Source organism: Schistocerca piceifrons, chromosome 1 (assembly GCF_021461385.2).
Source record: "Schistocerca piceifrons isolate TAMUIC-IGC-003096 chromosome 1, iqSchPice1.1, whole genome shotgun sequence".
Classification (NCBI taxonomy): domain Eukaryota; kingdom Metazoa; phylum Arthropoda; class Insecta; order Orthoptera; family Acrididae; genus Schistocerca; species Schistocerca piceifrons.
In genome coordinates, this window is record NC_060138.1 from 1,059,000,349 (window position 1) to 1,059,022,978 (window position 22,630).

The following is a 22,630-nucleotide window of genomic DNA, read 5'->3' on the forward strand; positions in this document are numbered from 1 at the left end:
GTATTTTGCAAATCTGAATTTTACGTTGAATAGAGGGTACTTAAACTACTCAAATTTCATCGAATAACCGGTTTATTTTACCGCAACTAGTTCTAGGCTTAACCCGATCTTCTAAAGGCAGTGTGCATTTCAGGGATAAATTACATACTACGTAATTGCGCAATATGTATTACGGCTAAGGTAATGATGCTCAGAAGACTTTCTTATTTTGTTTTATTTTATAAAAAGCACGCTTCCTCTGCATAATACACAGTGGTCAGCTCAGAAGAACGCCTGCACGGGGTGAGGCAGTGTGCGGGGGCTTCCTTCCAGCACACAGTTCTCAATGGTCTGTGTTATTGGGCGCCCCAGAAATACTGCCCCACTACTACACGTGTTTGTCAGCATTGTTGTGTTTCGCTGTTCGACCTATTTAGGCTCCTACTTTCTTTTATTTATTTATTTATTTTCACAGCCGCATTGTAAGCAAATACCTTTAGAGAAAACCCTGCAATTGCCGATGCTTTAACTGAATAAAACAAAATGCGTGTCATGACGAAAAACGTGTTGGATACACAGTACCAATATTAATAGCGTAATTTAAACAGACGTAAATGATCAATGCACACACAAAGGAAGATTTTCACCGACATTATTCCGAAGTACAATTGAGGTAAAGGTACGAGACGATTTAATGTACAGGGTGTTTATAAATGATCGGTGCAGTTTTCAAAATTAATAATAAGTCGATTTATTACTTCATATGGGCAAACCTTACAGCATAAGCAGCGGAAGTGGCCAAGTTTTTGATGCGCAACCCGCTGTTCACGTAGTGTCTGTTTCCAAGTTGACGTCGCAACAGAAAGAGGCTTTCTGTGTGCTGCGTTTTGAGGTGTTGAAATCTGTGGTCACAGTGCAATGTGAGTTTCGTGCACGGTTTAGGAAAGATCCACCACACAAGAATAACGTAGGTAGATGGTATCGGCTGCTCGTGGGAACAGTCCTGGTCGACCTCCTGTGTCTCGTGCAAAGATCGAAAGAGTGCGCGAGGCATTTCACCGAAGTTCTGGCAAGTCACTTAGTAAAGCATGCAGGAAATTATTCATGCCGAAGATTACACTGTTGAAGGTGTTGCGTATGCGGCAATGTTTGTAACCGTCCAAAATGGAACTAGCCCTTACATCAGCAGACAAAGTGAAAAGAGTTGACTTTTGTGAAGAGCTACAATTAAAAATGGAGGATGTTGGTTTTGTAGAAAGACTCACCTTCTGTGGTGAAGTCACTTTCTTTATAATTGACAAGGTGAACACACACAATGCCCTTACCTGGGGGAAGTGAGAAATCACTTAAGCTAATAGAGCATGTGATTCTCCAAAAGTGAACGTTTTCTGTGCGGTGTCGCGGGAGAAGTACACGGCCCATTTTTCTTCCAACAAAAAACGGAGAAGGGTAATTTATTTCTAGAAAGGTCGGAAACCTGATTGTTATCCCAGGAAAACACCAGATATGGTGATCACGTTTAGCAACTGGATGGTGCTGTTCCCCATTTTCACAGGAATGTACGAGAGCTTCTTGGTCGTGTTCTTCACCAAAGCTGGATTGGACGAGCTGCAGCAGCAGACAGCAACCTTTTCCCTGGCCACCCCTTCCGCCATATTTCACACACTGCGATTTCTTTCTGTGGCGGTTTGTGAAAGACCGAGTTTTTGTACGGCCAATGCCCTTGTTTCTTGAGGAAGCGTGTGATGAAATAAAGCATACAGTGCAGACCATCACGAAGAACGTGCTACACTGAGTAGGAAGAATTTGATTACAGTGTAGATGTGTGTCGTATGATTAAGGGCGCACATATTGAAGGATTGTTATCAGTATATCAAAAGGTTGGACAGCTGCCACAGCTTAAAGTGTAATGTTTGCCCATATAACGTAATAAATTGATTTATTATTAATTTTTAAAACCGCTCTATTCATTTATAAACAACTTGTATTATACGTTTTTAGAATAACATGTACTCTTCTGCTCTGTAGTAGGCTTGTGTCACTATACACTTCAGACCTGATGCGCCCATTCTTATGAGCAACGAACAGTAAAATACGTCATTTGAACACGAAATGCGTACTGCTATCATGATTTTAATTCCAAGCAACTACGGATATCTCCAGCCATCATGGATAAAACGGTAAACTGATGGGAATTTCTGTGTGGAAGAACCTTTTCAGACAGGTAATAGGAAATTTGAAATAAGATTGACTCGCTGCTGATAAGTCTTCTATTAGGTCCTTCACCACAAAAGCAAAGAACTTTGCTGCATTGTATGAGTTCACATTAAATTTTGAAATGAGTACAAACTTCACTCAACGCTCCACAGGAGTTACTGTGTTATTTAATATTCGGAAAAGTATGTTCTGTGCGCAAAATGCGTTACAAATAAGTGTTGAAAGACAAAAAGAGAATATTTACTATAAACAGTGATTTTTAATGAGCAGCCATGATAGTAATCACACTCTTCGTGTGGTTACATGCATCGCCATGTTAAGTGCTGTTAAGGTTGTTATACAGAATGTAGTATAATTATATTTATTCTACTCGAAATGTGTTTCGCCCCCACTTCGAAATTGTGAGTTCTTTTTCTCATTCTCTTAGTGAGTGTGTTTCAGATCTTTCATTCACATTGGCACAGCACATCATGTACTGTAAACATACGTAAATGCTGAAAAAGGTAATGGAAACGATTGTACCTGACGAAAATGTGTTTTTTAACAAGTATTTGTTAATTTCTTGCTGTATGATAGATCTTAAAAATATCAGACTTAAAAACTAGCAGATTTTGAGTGTCAACTATAACAATTCAAAGTCTTTGTAATCATATACCAGTTAACACAGAAAACGAGCACTGAAGGTATTCCTCCTGTGGTAAAGAAGAAAGATTAATTAGCGAACAGATCTAAAGCCCTCTCTATGAAACCCAACACACACTCTTTTAAAATACTGTCTCTCTGGCAAAAAAGTGAAGCATGCAGAAGAGGAGACGAAAACGAAATGAAACTTCATGGGTTGCGATGGTGTGTGATGTTATTCCAGTGACTAGAAAATTGTGTCAAATTTACAGAGAGAGAACTTGGCAAAGTGGGCCCAAGTATCAATACGACGTTCCGTCCCCTCTGAACAGGATGCATGCACTTATACGGTTGGGAGGGAGGGGTTTCATAAAACCATTGTATCCTCTCATGAAACAAGCTGGTCAACAGCTGTTGTAAGTGGTCTTTGATATCCTAAATACAAGGTGTTTGAAAAAGGACTCCCTAGTTTTAGTGTGTCCTAGAAACTGTACAAAGTGACATACACTATTATAGTTTGTGGTGTTTGATTCATCAACCCTCCAAGTTTGGCTCCCCTGCAGTTGGCAGGTCTGCTTGACGTTGAGACGGCACCAGTGCTGGTTCTCTCCTCTGTTCTCTGTTCAGTCCAGTTATGCTTGCAGTGCAATGTAGAGCAACTCAGCAACAACGTATACTCCACAACATAAAGCGCAGTGTTATTTGGCTTGTGAAAACTGAGTCAGTTATAACAGTGCTACGTAACTGTAGACTTCAGTATGGTGGTGAACCATCTACAGCAAAAACTGTCCGTTATTGGCTAAAGTCTTTCAAGAAAATGGCAATTTTTTTAAGAGCAAATTACCAGGTAGGCCGAGAACTGTCAAATTACCAGGTAGGCCGAGAACTGTGACATGTTGACAGACTACGTCTTTCACCAAATGGACGATATTGAGGCGGAAAAGGGGCTTGTGTTTTTCCAACAATATGGCGCCTCACCTCATTACAGCAACTATGTATGTGCGTGCGGCTCTTGGCACTCGCTTTCCAGGAAGGTGGATAGGCAGGGCTGGCTCAATACCTTGGCCACCACGAAGCCCAGACTTAACCTCACTGGACTTTTTCTTTTGGTGCCACATAAAAAATGTTGCGCACAGTGAAAAGATCAGAGACACCAATCATTTACGAGAAAGAATCGTCGTGGCGTTTGGGACAGTTACACCTGAAATGTAGGTGAATACTTGGCGCGAAGTAGAATATCGTCTCGACGTGTGTAGGGACACACGTTGAAGCCTACTAACATTAAACAAAACTTGAAGGAATTCTCTTTCATGACATGTACTCATTGATGTGATTTTTCAGTAATTTCCTCATTAAATTTATACTTAAAACTAGGGAGTTCTTTTTCAAACACCCTGTACTTGCAGTGGGACGGAGTTGACGTCAACGTTGGCCCCACACACATTCTATCTGGGCAGATCTGGGGATCTTACTGGCAATGGACGAACCTTAACATCACGCAGACGATTCATGGAGACACGTTCCATGTGGGGACAAGAACTGTCATGTTTAAAAATGGCACCACAATACTAACACCTGCCAGATAACACGTGAGGGCGCAGGATGCCCGTGTCATAGAATTGTGCCATCGAAGTTCTCTCAGTCGCTACCAGCCGTGATCTGAAGGAATATCCGATGGATTCCAACACCATTAAGTCAAGAGTATCTTTGCTGTGCATCTCCAAAACATTGGAGGAATGGGATCCCTCCGCAGGTCGCCACCATACTGGGTGACGCTGTTCATCTAGGGTAGAACAGGACTGCGATTCATCGCTGAACGCAGCGCGACGCCATTCACCAGCAGTCCATATTTCCTGGTTCCGTCACCAGTCCAAAAGCAGTCGTTTGTAATGTGATGTTAAATGCAGTGTATAAATGGGTCGGATTTCCCTAGTTTGGTTCCTGGTATTCTCCGACCAATGGTGCGTGATGGTACAGAACGTTGCAGGCAGTCCATTACTTCTTCGCGGATGGCAGGCATAGCTGTGACGGTGTTACGATGTGTTTGGTGCACAATACGACGATCTTCCTTTGTAGTGGCAGACTTGTGCCTGCCCTCAGGTTTCTATGCAGTCCAACATCGGGTCACTGTCAGATCCGAATGACCCATTAATCTGGATACAGCACCAGTCGGTCAATTGCAGATCCACAGTGAAGCCCCCTAGGAACTCTGTGGGGTGCAGATAACGCTGTGCGATAGGAGTGCGCGGCATCTTCGTGTCATTCGCAGTGATCTCCAACATCTGACGCTGTTCACTCCTATTATGCATATACATGCATTCTTACAACAAGGACAACAAATACGGCGCTCAGATGGCTGTTCTAGCTGACTCAGAAAATTTCATATGAGTCGAAGGTATGTACGTGTACGACGTTAGATTGACATCAGACCGTGTCTTCCTGGTGTTTTACTTTTTTGTCACGCAGTTCTTTAGTATTTCTGTAGATGTATGTATGCATGCAGTGGCCAACAAAAAAACAAACCTTTTTTGTGGATTGTTACGTACACCGTGCCAAAGAGAACCTATACACACTATTTATTTGTTAAGCATGTAACCTTTGTTCTACTTCTTCGTATTTTAAGTGGATGAAGATAGAAATCAGTTACCAGCCCGACATTAACTGAACCTGATGTGAAAAATATATTAGAAAACCATACTTAAGCTGGTTGGTTGTAAGAAAACCCAATAGTTATTAATACAATACGGGGATTATGTTTACCTTGGTTCGTAAGCATACGTGTGACGCATTAAGCTGTACGGGGTGCAGTTTGGATGGAAGATTAGGGTTTAACGTTCGGCCGACGGCGAAGGCGTCCCGTCGACTGCGACATTATTAGCGAAAGATGAAAAGCTCGGATTGGACAAGAATGGGGAAGGAAATCGGCCGTATCTCATCAAAGGGACGATATTGGTTCCCATCTTAAGTAATTTAAGAAAAACCACGAAAAACCTAGATCTGGATTTGAACCATGCACAAGTGGGTTGAGAGTGCAGTAGCTTTAACAACTTTAGTGCCTCACTCTGTAAGAGTATGGGATGAAACATATTTCATAACTTGGGTCCGTATTTTAATGAAAAGTCATTTATTTTTCCTGAACTTATGGTAAATTTTACAACCATTCATGCACGAGTCCAGTTATTGTAGTGTGGAAAACTCATTTTAATTGCATATGACAAGTCATAATACTTATCTTTTGGTACCAGGTCATATTGCGGCGAACTTTCGCCTAAGAGGTTATATGTCGACAAATTTTTTTCCCAAAAATGCCTATGTTTGTGCCTTTAAGGCACAAGAATAAAAACAGGTGACCGGCCGGAGTAGCTGAGCGGTTCTAGGCGCTACAGTCTGGAACCGCGCGACCGATACGGTCGCAGGTTCGAATACTGCCTCGGGCATGGATGTGTGTGATGTCCTTTGGTTAGTTAGGTTTCAGTAGTTCTAAGTTCTAGGGGACTGATGACCTCAGATGTTAAGTCCCATAGTGCGCAGAGGCATTTGAACCATTTTAAAAACAGTAAATGTTGCTCACAAGACAGTGTTTCAAGTGATATTGCCAAAAACACAACTATTACTATAAAGCTTTATTTATCAGGACTATAGTAGTCAAGCAGCGTAACACACTAGCCGGTTCGCTAACGTAGGACATTGTTGAGTGGAATCGACAAAACGCTCTTGAAGCCGACAAAGGCGGCTTCCGACGTAATGCCATCGCACACGTGGTCACGCTATTTAGTTTGAATAAAAAGTCAGCGTGGTTCAAAATGCCGAAGTAACGTGCTGCAACAGCATGAAGTGGGATTTGATCCCGGGACCTTATTCACCATAAGCAGGTACGAATAACGTGACCATACGTCACGCTTTGGGCGGGACTGTCCCGTTGCTCCCAGCCAGAGCAAAAATACCGTGCTTTTGCAAACAGACCAAACGATAACTGATTAGACGTACCCCCTACCTGCCTATATTCATTACATTCGAAACGCGGGGGTGACGGAGGCAGCGCGGGCGGCGTGGAGAAGAGAGAGCGAGTAACATGCGAGAGCGAGACAAATGACAATCACATCTCGCGCGTGCGAACTTTGAGTGCGGCAACATTGTTTAGTTCCAGTTTGTATTGCGATGTTCTGACCCACATGCCCATTCAAACAACTCATTCAGCGCATTCGTGTTTACGTGTTTGTAACATTATAAAATGCCTAAACGCAAGTGTACCCTTAATATTACTCTACAAAAAAGTATCCATTTATAAAACAAAGGAGCGGTGCATCAGGTGTTAGTGTGAAAAGTGTCGTACTGATTTTAGTGCCGGCCGGTGTGGCCGTGCGGTTCTAAGCGCGTCAGTTTGGAACCGCGTGACCCGCTACGGTCGCAGGTTCGAATCCTGCCTCGGGCATGGATGTGTGTGATGTCCTTAGGTTAGTTAGGTTTTAAGTAGTTCTAAGTTCTAGGGGACAGATGACCTCAGTAGTTAAGTCCCATACATCTACATCTACATCTATACTCCGCGAGCCACCTTACGGTGTGTGGCGGAGGGTACTTATTGTACCACTATCTGATCCCCCCTTCCCTGTTCCATTCACGAATTGTGCGTGGGAAGAACGACTGCTTGTAAGTCTCCGTATTTGCTCTAATTTCTCGGATCTTTTCGTTGTGATCATTACGCGAGATATATGTGGGCGGTAGTAATATGTTGCCCATCTCTTCCCGGAATGTGCTCTCTCGCAATTTCGATAATAAACCTCTCCGTATTGCGTAACGCCTTTCTTGAAGTGTCCGCCACTGGAGCTTGTTCAGCATCTCCGTAACGCTCTCGCGCTGACTAAATGTCCCCACGACGAATCGCGCTGCTTTTCGCTGGATCATGTCTATCTCTTCTATTAATCCAACCTGGTAAGGGTCCCATACTGATGAGCAATACTCAAGAATCGGACGAACAAGCGTTTTGTAAGCTACTTCTTTCGTCGATGAGTCACATTTTCTTAGAATTCTTCCTATGAATCTCAACCTGGCGCCTGCTTTTCCCACTATTTGTTTTATGTGATCATTCCACTTCAGATCGCTCCGGATAGTAACTCCTAAGTATTTTACGGTCGTTACCGCTTCCAAAGATTTACCACCTATGGCATAATCGTACTGGAATGGATTTCTGCCCCTATGTATGCGCATTATATTACATTTATCTACGTTTAGGGAAAGCTGCCAGCTGTCGCACCATGCATTAATCCTCTGCAGGTCCTCCTGGAGTACGTACGAGTCTTCTGATGTTGCTACTTTCTTGTAGACAACCGTGTCATCTGCAAATAGCCTCACGGAGCTACCGATGTTGTCAACTAAGTCATTTATGTATATTGTAAACAATAAAGGTCCTATCACGCTTCCCTGCGGTACTCCCGAAATTACCTCTACATCTGCAGATTTTGAACCGTTAAGAATGACATGTTGTGTTCTTTCTTCTAGGAAATCCTGAATCCAATCACAAACCTGGTCCGATATTCCGTAAGCTTGTATTTTTTTCACTAAACGTAAGTGCGGAACCGTATCAAATGCCTTCCTGAAGTCCAGGAATACGGCATCAATCTGCTCGCCAGTGTCTACGGCACTGTGAATTTCTTGGGCAAATAGGGCGAGCTGAGTTTCACATGATCTCTGTTTGCGGAATCCATGTTGGTTATGATGAAGGAGATTTGTATTATCTAAGAACGTCATAATACGAGAACACAAAACATGTTCCATTATTCTACAACAGATTGACGTAAGCGAAATAGGCCTATAATTATTCGCATCTGATTTATGACCCTTCTTGAAAATGGGAACGACCTCCGCTTTCTTCCAGTCGCTAGGTACTTCACGTTCTTCCAGCGATCTACGATAAATTGCTGATAGAAAAGGGGCAAGTTCTTTAGCGTAATCACTGTAGAATCTTAAGGGTATCTCGTCTGGTCCGGATGCTTTTCCGCTACTAAGTGATAGCAGTTGTTTTTCAATTCCGATATCGTTTATTTCAATATTTTCCATTTTGGCGTCCGTGCGACGGCTGAAGTCAGGGACCGTGTTACGATTTTCCGCAGTGAAACAGTTTCGGAACACTGAATTCAGTATTTCTGCCTTTCTTCGGTCGTCCTCTGTTTCGGTGCCATCGTGGTCAACGAGTGACTGAATAGGGGATTTAGATCCGCTTACCGATTTTACATATGACCAAAACTTTTTAGGGTTCTTGTTTAGATTGTTTACCAATGTTTTATGTTCGAATTCGTTGAATGCTTCTCTCATTGCTCTCTTTACGCTCTTTTTCGCTTCGTTCAGCTTTTCCTTATCAGCTATGATTCGACTACTCTTAAACCTATGATGAAGCTTTCTTTGTTTCCGTAGTACCTTTCGTACATGATTGTTATACCACGGTGGATCTTTCCCCTCGCTTTGGACCTTAGTCGGTACGAACTTATCTAAGGCGTACTGGACGATGTTTCTGAATTTTTTCCATTTTTGTTCCACATCCTCTTCCTCAGAAATGAACGTTTGATGGTGGTCACTCAGATATTCTGCGATTTGTGCCCTATCACTCTTGTTAAGCAAATATATTTTCCTTCCTTTCTTGGCATTTCTTATTACACTTGTAGTCATTGATGCAACCACTGACTTATGATCACTGATACCCTCTTCTACATTCACGGAGTCGAAAAGTTCCGGTCTATTTGTTGCTATGAGGTCTAAAACGTTAGCTTCACGAGTTGGTTCTCTAACTATCTGCTCGAAGTAATTCTCGGACAAGGCAGTCAGGATAATGTCACAAGAGTCTCTGTCCCTGGCTCCAGTTCTGATTGTGTGACTATCCCATTCTATACCTGGTAGATTGAAATCTCCCCCTATTACAATAGTATGATCACGAAACTTCTTCACGACGTTCTGCAGGTTCTCTCTGAGGCGCTCAACTACTACGGTTGCTGATGCAGGTGGTCTATAGAAGCATCCGACTATCATATCTGACCCACCTTTGATACTTAACTTAACCCAGATTATTTCACATTCGCATTCGCTAATAACTTCACTGGATATTATTGAATTCTTTACTGCTATAAATACTCCTCCACCATTGGCGTTTATCCTATCCTTGCGGTATATATTCCATTCTGTGTCTAGAATTTCGTTACTGTTCACTTCCGGTTTTAACCAACTTTCCGTTCCTAATACTATATGCGCACTATTTCCTTCAATAAGAGATACTAATTCAGGAACCTTGCCCTGGATACTCCTGCAGTTTACCAATATTACGTTGACTTTTCCTGTTTTTGGTCTCTGAGGACGGACGTTCTTTATCAACGATGATAATGTCCTCTCTGGTAAGCCGTCAGGTATTTTATCGTTTCGCCCAAGGGGGGTCCCTCTAACCTAAAAAACCCCCGTGTGCACGCCACACGTACTCTGCTACCCTAGTAGCTGCTTCCGGTGTGTAGTGCACGCCTGACCTGTCTAGGGGGGCCCTACAGTTCTCCACCCAATAACGGAGGTCGATGAATAGTGCTCAGAGCCATTTTTTGATTTTAGTGTTGGTGATGGTGGTGCCAGCGACATTGAGAAACATTTAAAGCTGGAAAAACACACGCTTTCCGATCAAGTTGCTGCTTCTAGCTTATGAATACTTTACTTATTTTTGTCTTCAAAAGAACGGCTTTGCCGACTTCGAAGGATTTGGATGTAGCTGGCTGCGCGGAAGGTGCATGGACGTATCACACGGTCAAGAAAACCACAGATTTCGTTCGAATGACTTTGCCTCTAATTTAATTCATACATGTTTTGAGAAAAAATTTAGATGTGCTCGTACGAAATCCCATGCATGCTATTGTTGTAAATGTGCATGCATGCTATTGTTGTAAATGTGCTGGCGCCTATGGTGATGGATGAATGGAAAGACCATCTTTGTGAAGCCTACTGCTTATCTTTATTAACGGATGCTTCAAATCGTGGTTCAGTAAAATTATTCCCTGTTTCGATTAGATATTTTTTTACCTTAAGAAGGTGTGATAGTCAAGATTTTAGAGTTTCGAGAGCAGCCTGGTGAGACTTCCGATATTGTTGTCGATTATTTGAAGAAGGTATTATCGTGCAACAATTTAAATAGGAAAATTGTGGCAATAATACTAACTGCAATTTTGGAAGAAACAATAGAAAATGGAGCAATATTCAGGCAAGCCGGCCGCGGTGGTCTAGCGGTTCTAGGCGCGCAGTTCGGAACCGCGCGACTGCTATGGTCGCAGGTTCGAATCCTGCCTCGGGCATGGATGTTTGTGATGTCCTTAGGTTGGTTAGGTTTAAGTAGTTCTAAGTTCTAGGGGACTGATGACCACAGATATTAAGTCCCATAGTGCTCAGAGCCATTTGTTCAGGCAAAAATCACTCGAAAGGCAACGCATTAGGATTGGATGTGGAGCCCATGTAGTTCACAATGGGGTCAAAACTGTGGACTTCGAATGTACCACTGTGAAAATTTATATCTTCAGCATCCGAGTGGAAGCTCTCGAATTCTGTTATTCCAATGACAGGAACTGCTGGGATACAGCAAAACCAGGTGGCTTAATGCCGGCGCTTTAAAGAATTTTAAAAGTATTTGAGCCCTTAAAAAGCTATTTTCTGAGCATCGATAAATGTCCAATATTTTAAACTGGGCTAGGCTAGCACTTGGGTGGGTGACCATCCAGGTCTGCCGAGAGCTGTTTGCAAGCGAGGTGCACTCAGCCCTTGTGGGGCAAACTGAGGAGCTACTTGATTGAGAAGTAGCGGCTCCGGCCGGGAGAGCTGTGTGCTGACCACGTGACCCTCCATATCCGCATCCATTGATGTCTGTGGGCTGAGGATGACACGGCGGTCGGTCGGTGCCGTTGGCCCTTCACGGCCTGTTCGGGTGGATTTCAATTCTAGTTGAATTTACAGATTGAGTAATATCAGAGATAGGTTACGACCCTGTCTTACTTCCTTCTCAACTACTGCTTTCCATTCATCTCCTTCGAATCGTAAATGAGGTCTTGTTTCTGTACAAGTTATAGATGATAACTTGTCGTTCCCTGTATTAGATTACCCTTGCTTCCTTCGGAATTAGAATGAGTGTATTCAAGTTAAAATTGTCAAAAACTTTCTCTAAATCTACAAATGCTGTATACATAGGTTTGCCTTTCCTCAATCTATAATAAGTCATAGAGACAGAATTGTCTCACGTGTTTCTACATTACTCTGGATCCCAAATTGATATTCCTCGAGGGTGGCTTCTACCAGTATCTCCTTCTACTCTTGTGTAAAAAAATTCGTGTTACTGTTCTGCAACCATAAATTATTTACTGATTGTTCGGTATTATTCAAAACTGTCATGAACTCAAGGGATATTTCACTTTTCTCGTATATTTTGCATACCACATAGAACAGTTTTGTCAGGAAGGATTCAGGATTCACACTAATAGCAGTGGAAGTTGAAAAACGTAAAAAAATAATTTTTTACATGTGAAATTTCCTCATTTTTTCACTTACTGTCGGCTACATTTGTTGCTATATGTACACTTTTCTTCATAATTAAGAGAAATTCTTCGGTGAATTTTGCACAGCGTACAGACAATAATTACAGGTGTATGAAGCTCTAGAATTTATTTAATTTATGGAAAATGATTGAGCTGTTACATTTTACACTTCATGTTAGGAAAAAATTCAAATTTTATAGTTAACTATCTCGATTTTTACCAGTTTTTAATAGATTTGGAAAATTCTAGAGTTTCGTACACCTGTAAGTATGGTTTGTATGCTGCGCAAAATGCGTCGAAGAATCTCTCTTACTTATGAAGAAACGTGTACCTATAGCAACAAATGCAGCCAATAGTAAGTGAAAAAAAATTATGAAATTTCACACGTAGAAAAATTTATTTTTGTTTTTGAACTTCCACTGCTATGAGTATGAATCCTGAATTCTTCCTGGTCATGATGATAAAGTTTTATTAATTTATTTGTAAAAGCATAGACAGTGGAAATGACACTACTGGCCATTAAAATTACTACACCGAGAAGAGATGCAGATGATAAACGGGTATTCATTGGACAAATATATTATACTAGAACTGACATGTGATTACATTTTCACGCAATTTGGGTGCATAGATCCTGAGAAATCAGTACCCAGAACAACTACCTCTGGCCGTAATAACGGCCTTGATACGCCTCGGCATTGAGTCAAACAGAGCTTGGATGGCGTGTACAGGAACAGCTGCCCATGCAGCTTCAACACGATACCACAGATCATCAAGAGTAGTGACTGGCGTATTGTGACCAGGCAGTTGCTCGGCCAGCATTGACCACACGGTTTCAGTTGGTGAGAGATCTGGAGAATGTGCTGGCCAGGACAGCAGTCGAACATTTTCTGTATCCAGAAAGGCCCGTACAGGACCTGCAAAATGCGGTCGTGTATTATCCTGCTGAAATGTAGGGTTTCGCAGGGATCGAATGAAGGGTAGAGCCACGGGTCGCCACACATCTGAAATGTAACGTCCACTGTTCAGAGTGCCGTCAATGTGAACAAGACGTGACCGAGACGTGTAACCGATGGCACCCCATACCATCGCGCCGGGTGATACGCAAGTATGGCGATGAGGAATACACGCTTCCAATGTGCGTTCACCGTGATGTCGCCAAACACGGATGCGACCATAATGATGCTTTAAACAGAACTTGGATTCATCCGAAAAAATGACGCTTTGCCATTCGTGCACCCAGGTTCGTCTTTGAGTACACCATCGCAGGCGCTCCTGTCTGTGATGCAGCGTCAAGGGTAACCGCAGCCATGGTCTCAGAGCTGATAGTCCATGCTGCTGTAAACGTCGTCGAACTGTTCGTGCAGATGGTTATTGTTTTGCAAACGTCTCTACCTGTTGACTCGGGGATCGAGACGTGGCTGCACGATTCGTTACAGCCATGCGGATAAGATGCCTGTCATCTCGACTGCTAGTGATACGAGGCCGTTGGGATCCAGCACGGCGTTCCGTATTACCCTCCTGAACCCACTGATTCCATATTCTGCTAGCAATCATTGAATCTCGACCAACGCGAGCAGCAATGTCACGATACGATAAACCGCAATCGCAATAGGCTATAATCCGACCTTTATCAAAGTCGGAAACGTGATGGTGCGCATTTCTCCTCCTTACACGAGGCATCGCAACAACATTTCACCAGGCAACGCCGGTCAACTGCTGTTTGTGTATGAGAAATCGGTTGGAAACTTTCCTCGTGTCAGCACGTTGTAGGTGTCGCCACCGGCGCCAACCTTGTGTGAATACTCTGAAAAGCTAATCATTTGCGTATCACAGCATCTTCTTCCTGTCGGTTAAATTTCGCATCTGTAGCACGTCATATTTGTGGTGTAGCAATTTTAATGGCCAGTAGTGTAAATTTTTACATATTTGTGCCTCTCTGCTCCAAGTCGGTCCGTTTGACGTACTACCCCCTTTAAAAACCCAAATCAGTTAAGGTACTCATTAAAATACATGTATCTTTTGGTACATGACGTCACAGGCACACCCACCAATAATGTAATGTACATGTAACTATAATGTAGCTGATGATGGCAAAATGCTTCCGAAACGTGTCGTGCTAATAAATATTAGTAATAAGCGACTGAAGCAGTAGAAATGAGTTTCATAAAAACTTTTTGTACTGTCTCAGACCTCAAACAGTTACATATAAAAAGGATAATTGTGAGTTAATCTTCTCTATTGTTCTCCATCTCTTATTGTTCATTATTGGCTCTTGTATGTTACCCGAATTTTCCTCTAGTTTATATAAATTTTTCGAGAATTTCGAACATCTTGCACCATTTTACGTTGTCTTATACATTTTTTAGGCCGACAAATCATAAAAAGATGTCTTGAATTTTCTTAAGCAACTTTTCCTAAAACCAAACTAACCATCATCCGTATTAGTATGGATGATTGTGACAGTAAGTAGGAGCAAGAGATGTCAAAAGTACGTTAGTGACCTATCCTGCGGAGACGGGCTTACGTGTCACACCGAGGACGTAGGAAATAATCTACTAGTGGTACTTGGTCATCACTTCTGTATTAATTGTATAGCGAGCATTTAGGAGAAAAAAGAAGCATCTTCCGTGGAAGATGAGGTCATCCGAGATGTAGTACAAGAACGCATTGAAAGAAAATTGGGAAGAAAATCTGCTGCGTCCTAGTGAAAAATAGTCCTAATACTCGCCGTAATTGATTAAGAGAAACCCAAATCTGGATTTGAAACCTTTCCTCTTTCTACCGAATCCAGTGTCTTAATCCCTATGCTACCACGCTCGTGAGGAGGTTTTATAGCGGTCAGATATGTAACAGCGCAGCGCCAACTGAACAGCAATGTGTAAAACTTTAAAAAAATGTTCGAACGTTAACTCTGCTGTCTTCGCTTGCTTGTGCCGACGATATTCTTGTTTGCGTATCCTGACGACAATCTAGAATGGCGTGTTTGCGTCGCAGATACTATCTACAAATCCGTGCGCTCCAATGACATATCCTCCGTTCACTGTAAACTAGTTGGCTGTGTGCATTTGCATAGAAAAGCGCCTCTGGGCCTTTGTGTGTCCCGACGGTGAGTAGAAAGCATAGAAGTGTAAGTCCACGGTCGTGTGTGTGTGTGCAGGAGTTACATGGTCTCCCTACTTCGTGTATTTACAATAAATAACCGGGGAAGGGCACGGATAAGAAAACTAAGAAACCCTTATGTGAGCTCTGAGAACAGGATTGACATGTATGTTGCGCCAATGATGGCACTTTCTCGGTGTGCATCCACGGCACGTATTATTTGGGTTGGTAATTAGTTAGTTGCCAACGTTGCTAAAAAGTGGGAAAGAAGGTTGTTAACTGAGGCCCCGTCAACGTCGACGTAGTAAGAGTCGGAGTACTGGGGAGGACGCGGATAGAGTTGGGAGGGAACTCATATATCGAAATGTTCAAGAATCATACTGAAACTCGCACGAACTGGTTTAGGGAAACGATAGAAAACTTACATTGGGATAACCAGTCGGTTCTATTACAATATCGAAAAATAATATCAATAAAGTTGGTGCACCTCGGTAAAGCTTGGGACTTGACCATCACGAGGCCAAAGTGGCCGCGACGGAAACATTGTCATCGTCCAGATGGTTGAACACCGCTATACTCGCTGCCGGTATAAGGATGAGGCCATTCACTACACGGTCAATTTCTGCCAAGGATTTGGAGGTTTGCTTCGGCTGTAAGGCGAATTAAGAACTTATTTCTCTAAAGCCCTGCATATAACCACGCAGTGGGACTTAAAGTATCTCGCCCCTTCCACCGAAATTCTGCGATGCTGAGCGGCTGCCGTATCATCTATCATCTAATACAGAATAGTGTCATTTGGATGCGATATGGAAGAGCGTCACGTCAGCTGTTGGTTCCCATTAGTTATCAAGTTTGCAGGCACTGGAACTGCTATTTCTCATCCAAGTAGCTCCTGTATTGGTCTAATAAAACTGACTGGACCCCTTGTCATAAACAGTCACAGTTTCCTTATTTCAGACCAACATGGACGCATTGATCGCTCGGTTACGCAGATGGACCATTGCGCCCAAAAGATAAATGACAAGTGTCCCAACAGTACAACAGATGCCGACTGATTTACAAGAACAAATCAAAAGGGCCGTCAGGCAGCCCACCTGTCTTGTTCCCAGAGAGGATGTACTGAGGTGACTGAAGGTCTTGGGATTGCGCTACGCACAAATACAGATGCCGGTAGCATCGCGTATACGAGATATGAAAGGGCAGTACATTGGCGGAGCTGTCATTTGTACTCAGGTGATTTATGTGAAAAAGTTTCCGACGTGATTATGGCCGTACTACGGAAATTAACAGACTGTATGCGGAATCGTAGCTGGAGCTACACGCATGGGATATTCCATTTCGGAAATCGATATTCAATGACAAAAGTGTGCCAAGAATACCGTATTACATACGTTACCTCTCATCACGGACAACGCAGCCGTCAACGGTCTTCACTTAACGACCGAGAGCAGCGGCGCAGTGTAGAGTTATCGGTGTCAACAGACAAGCAACACTGCTTGAAATAACCGTAGAAATCAAAGTGGGTCGTACGGTGAACTTATCCTTTAGAACAGTGCGGCGAAGTTTGCGGCTATGGAAGCAGACGACCGACGCGAGTGCCTTTGCTGACAACCCGACATCGCCTGCAGCGCCTCTCCTGGACTCGTGACCATCGGTTAGACCCTAGACAACTGGAAAACTGTGGGCTGCTCAGATGAGTCCCGATTTCACTTGGTAACAGCTGATGGTAGGGTTCGAATGTGGTGCAGACCCCACGAAGTAATGGAACCAAGTAGTCAACAAGGTGGTGTGCAAGCTGGTGGTGGCTCCTTTATGGTGTGGGCTGAATGGACTGGGTCCTCTACATGTTCAGCTACTTACAGGCCATGTGCAGCCGTTCATGGACGTAATGTTCCTAAACAACAACGGTATTTTTATGGATGACAATGTTCCATGTCACTGGGAGACACTTGTTCGTGATTAGTTTGAAGAACATTCTGAACAATTCGAGTGAGTGGTCTGGCCACCCAGATCGCCCAACATGAATCCAATCGAATATTTTGTAAGATGGCAAGAACTATGCCCCTTACATGAAGTCATTAAAGATCACCTAACTCACATTGAGCGAACAGTCGGGCTGAACAAAAAATGACTGACAAGGCACAATGCATCTTGTAGAGGGTATAGTATGGACGTATTGAAATAATTAATGTCAGGTCATGGTTTTAAAGTAATTCACATGACATGAAAACTTTGTGGACACGTGTCGATTTACTGGAGGCTAGTTTATCCCAGAGAAGTACTCAGAATTGACCATGGTCACTGGGGGAGCGGCTAAGGGAAGCGACAATGGGCAGCTTAGGGCAGCTCAAGCTCTGAGAAAGCGGTAATGGGGCACGGCCTCCAGCCGCCTTAAGATGAGTGACAGCATGGGTGGTTGACCCCGACCCCATGCTGGTGTACCGGGAAGCAGACGGAGAGCTTGTACACCTGTTGATAAATGTCCGTCGTCCCGTTCTCAGGGAAACATGCGAGAAAGCCACACAAAGCTATGTTGGAGCGGCCAACAGAGGTCAAAATATGCGTGTTCGTGACTATAGCAACTTCACGCTGAATTCACAGTCCGCAGAGTCTGAAGTAAATCAGGTGAAGAGCGAGAGAATGAAATACGCCGGCCTCCGATGGGAACGTAGGACCGAGGAATTTGAAGTACTCTCCTGGGAGCCAGAATTCCGAAAAAATTGGTGTTTGTGCAGACGCTAACCTTGATGGGTGGCCTGGGAGGAGCTAAATAACAGAAGTTGAAAGGAAGAGAAATTTTGTGGGAATTTGTTCACTTCCCACAGCATGCATTGGTCGGCGCTGGCAAGCGACACATAATTAACGCGACTTGCGCTGCAATTGGCATAAGTGATTTTGCTGGAGGGGAAACCGAGGCGAAGAGCGGACTGTGAGAAGTCTCCGTAGAGGTCTTCCATTCCCAGCTTGCCTAGAGTGTGGACGTGGCGTTCTTGACTCAGCTTGCCAGAGAAAAAGTGAGCATCTCTGCAGTTTAGGACTTAGCAAAGGGAACGATTGAGCTTGGAGATACGAAGTTTTGGTTCAGCTATATACTGAGCAAGATAGCTAGGAGTGAATAGGCGAGCGTAGCCTTGCAACACAACGAGGTCGGCCGACGTCTGCACAACGACGCCGCTCCGCCACGCTGAATTCGGTGATATTGCGCCCGCTCCGGCCACTGATTAATTTGTTGGATCACGTCGGCAAAGTTTCCACGAGGGTTTCATGGGCCGTGTACTGTAGAATTCTTCTCGCACTTCGTATTACGCCTCTGTCAGTCGATAGGAATTACTTTTGATTTATCGCGCTTTACTCCAGGCAAACGCAATTTATTACCACTGCCTGTTAGGAGAGTCATGTAATGTGATGATTGAAGGTCGTGAGTTAAAATAAATCTGTGCTAATCGACTGCATCTGTTTTCAGTCAATAAGTTGAAATCCCAAGTCACTTTCTTAATTAATTTTATGTTCAACATTTGCATCTGGTGTTCAATAGCTGAATATAACATCAATGTCCACGCCTTTTTAATGAAAAGGGATCAATTCTGAATCGATTAATGTCAACACTGCCACCGCAGTTCAATCAGGAGTCACAGGGCCTTATTACTTTCTTTGCGTTATCCGACATTGCGGCAGTTTTGCACTCTCTGTTGATCTGTTAGTCAATTACCTGGGGTGAACACACATCAAAACCAGATAAATGACAGGTGGGGTGTTACAATTTATGTGATGTAATCGAGAGTTCAGTTGGTGCAGAAAATCCCGCACCGGCATCACTTTCGCAGTTATGGATGACTGTAGAGGCTGCTTGGATTAATATTTCTGCAGCGAACTTGCAACGACTTGTTGAGTCGATGCCAGATCGAGTTGTTACACTACGCTGGGCAAAAGATGGTCCGCCGCGGTATTAGATGTTATCCCATGACTTTTGTCGAATACTGACTCCAGCCGAGGAGATCTACGAAATTACAATTACACAGTCCTACACGACATTCACGACATGCGTGTAGCTCCGTATTTATTGGCACCTGTCCTTTTACCCTTCATAACTGGAAGGGCTTCAGCTTTTTCTGTATCTCTTAACACCCTCGAAACAGGACGTGGTACTCTGAGCTGCCCTCTTTCGTTTTGTATTTTGTTCAGTTTCTTGCGGTACTCCACCCCTTGACCAACTCCGATAAACTGCCACTAGAATAGGAACCAGTTTCTGACATTACCTAAAAAGATTCTTCCCTCAATCAAGCGGCTTTAGATGCTCAGCGACTCGCAGTCGTATATAGTTTTGTTTTTAAATACAGCTGCTGCCAATCGCGTTTCTTGTGTATGTAAATTATGTTGGACGTAGAAGCATTTATCACTAGGGCTAAGATAGATACTGCCTAGAAGAAAATTAGAGAGACCTTTGGAGGAAGTAGAACCACCTGTACGAATATCAAGAGTTCAGATGGAAACCCCGCCCTAAGCTAAGAAGGGAAAGCAGAAAGGTGGGAGCATATAGAGGGTCTATACAACGGCGATGTGCCGGCCGCAGTGGCCGTGCGGTTCTAGGCGCTACAGTCTGGAACCGAGCGACCGCTACGGTCGCAGGTTCGAATCCTGCCTCGGTCATGGATGTGTGTGATGTCCTTAGGTTAATTAGGTTTAATTAGTTCTAAGTTCTAGGCGACTGATGACCTCAGAAGTTAAGTCGCATAGTGCTCAGAGCCATTTTGAACCAAGGGCGATGTACTTGAGGACAATATTATGGAAATGGAAGAGGACGTAGATGAAGATGAAATGGGAGATATGTTACTGCGTGAAGAATTTGACACAGCACTGAAAGACCTAAGTCGAAATAAGGGACCGGGAGTAGACAACGTTCTATTAGAACTACTGATAGCCTCGGGAGAGCCACCCATGACAAAACTCCTCCATCTGGTGAGCAAGATCTATGAGACAGGCGAAATACCCTCAGACGTCAAGAAGAATATGATATTTACAATCTCAAAGAAAGCAGGTGTTGACAAGCGTGAAAATTACCGAACTATCAGTTTAATAAGTCATGGTTGCAAAATGCTATGACGAATTCTTCACAGACGAATGGAAAAACTGGTAGAAGCCGACCTCGGGGAAGATCAGTTTGGATTCCGTAGAAATCTTGGAACATGCGAGGCAACAATGACCCTACGACTTAAAAGATAGGTTAAGTAAAGACAAACCTACGTTTCTAGCATTTGTGGTGATGTGAAGGTCGATGGTAGCATGTCATGACCTCACACAAATGCAAGATACTTTTCGATCGGTACTCCTGGAATTTGCAGTGGGATGATAGTGGCTAGCACGAGTGGGTGGTTGTAGGAATCTGGAACATTCTATAATAATTAGTACTGGAATACTTTAGTAAATACCTTTTACTTAACTTTGTCCTGCTACTGCACTCCTGGAACATAACTAGTAACAACTATCTTTCTTGAATACAAATGACTCATTAACAGACATTAACTGGATTATACAACAAGCAAGATAACACAATTTTGGTATTATGTGCGTAATACATACGCGAACTAGAGGCTGCGAACCTAACCAGCTGAAGGCTCGCTCGCGACCTATTGCTGACTCGGCCGATGCGATCTGCAAGTCTCTGTCCGTATTATACGGCGGCGCTGCAAGCGCCAGCGAATCCAGAGAGGTTGTAAGTGCTGGACTGCTATCGATTATCGCAACCTCTAGCGTGGTGTCTAACGTTGACACCACATGTGGACTTAGAGAAAGGTTTGACAATGTTGACTGGAATACTCTCTTTCAAATTCGGAAGGAGGCAGCGGTAAAGCACAGGGAGCGAAAGGCTATTTAAAATTTGTACAGAAACCAGATAGCAATTATAAGCGTCGGTCGCCTATTTCTTTGCACATTCTAAATGGATCCTATAGCCCTCCATTTATTGCACAGATGTTGAAAGTGCTGGCCGTCGGGAGTTTCCTCTCAGGATACTTCGATTGAAACATTTCCTTACATTCCTTGAATCAGACTGTCCTTGGGTAACATCAACAATGTCAATTCGGTGTTCTAGGGTAGACCGTCCCATTTCTGCGACAACTCAACAATACAAGCTTCTCACAACAACTGACGCACGAACACACAGATGCACTCTACTTTTCGATAAAACGCAGTGAAGCCAACTTTCGAGACAGTCCTGCCCCGTATATTCGACCAGAGATGATTAAACGGTACTTGAGGTGTACTGGTTTTATGAGAGACATCCTGTACTTTTCGCTTGATAACTGAGAAGTGTTTCTTGTAGGCGAGGGCTCGGTCCAAACTCGCTCCAAGGTATTTTAGGGTTGCACAGAGTGTTCCAATGGCACTCCGTTTCAAGTGATTTGGGGTGGTCCATCTGCTTCTCTTCGTCATAGTGCGTAATGGCTCGTTGTTGGTGGTTTGACACCGGAAATGGAAGCTCAAACTGTAACGTACGGGTCCCCGTGAAACACAATGTATATGACAGATTGGTAGCACCACATACGGACGAAGAGACTTACGATCCTGCTGTGTTTGCATTCTTCGCGTTGTACTTGCAAACTTTCGCGGTCACCAGAAAGAGACCGGAACCGGGAGCGACTGTTGGCGCTGCTTAAACACTCATTGAGCTGCCGCACGTTACAAATTACGGGGTCATTCCATCAGCCGCAGAGTAATTGATAATGAAGCGGTGTGGCCCGTATTTACGGCGCGCAGTCCTTACACGCCTGACGGCGGTCGCTCGACACGCAGAACCCGCCATTGTTCCCAAATGAAGCACGCCCCTCGCTTTCTTTTGCTCCGCGCCACGCCGCGTACCACAGAGCTCCCTTTGTGCTCGGGCCCGGGCCCCGCGTCTCCCGTTTCGGATCTAGACAGCAGGCATAATCAAGACGTGCGGCGGGGGGCCGAAACGACCATTCGAGGACGCCAGTTGGCCACGTGTCGCCATCGGTGCACACACCAGGGTTTTGCAAATTACACTACTGGCCATTAAAATTGCTACACCACGAAGATGACGTGCTACAGACGCGAAATTTAACCGACAGGAAGAATATGCGGTGATATGCAAATGATTAGCTTTTCAGAGCAGTCACACAAGGTTGGCGCCGGTGGCGACACCTACAACGTGCTGA

General features: G+C 43.8%; 1 protein-coding gene across 1 annotated transcript in view; it reads right to left on the reverse strand.

Moving 5' to 3' along the window:
* The window catches only part of LOC124796726, a 1,132,495-nt gene that overhangs the window by 718,315 nt on the left and 391,550 nt on the right, over nt 1-22,630 (reverse strand). The window lies entirely within an intron of this gene.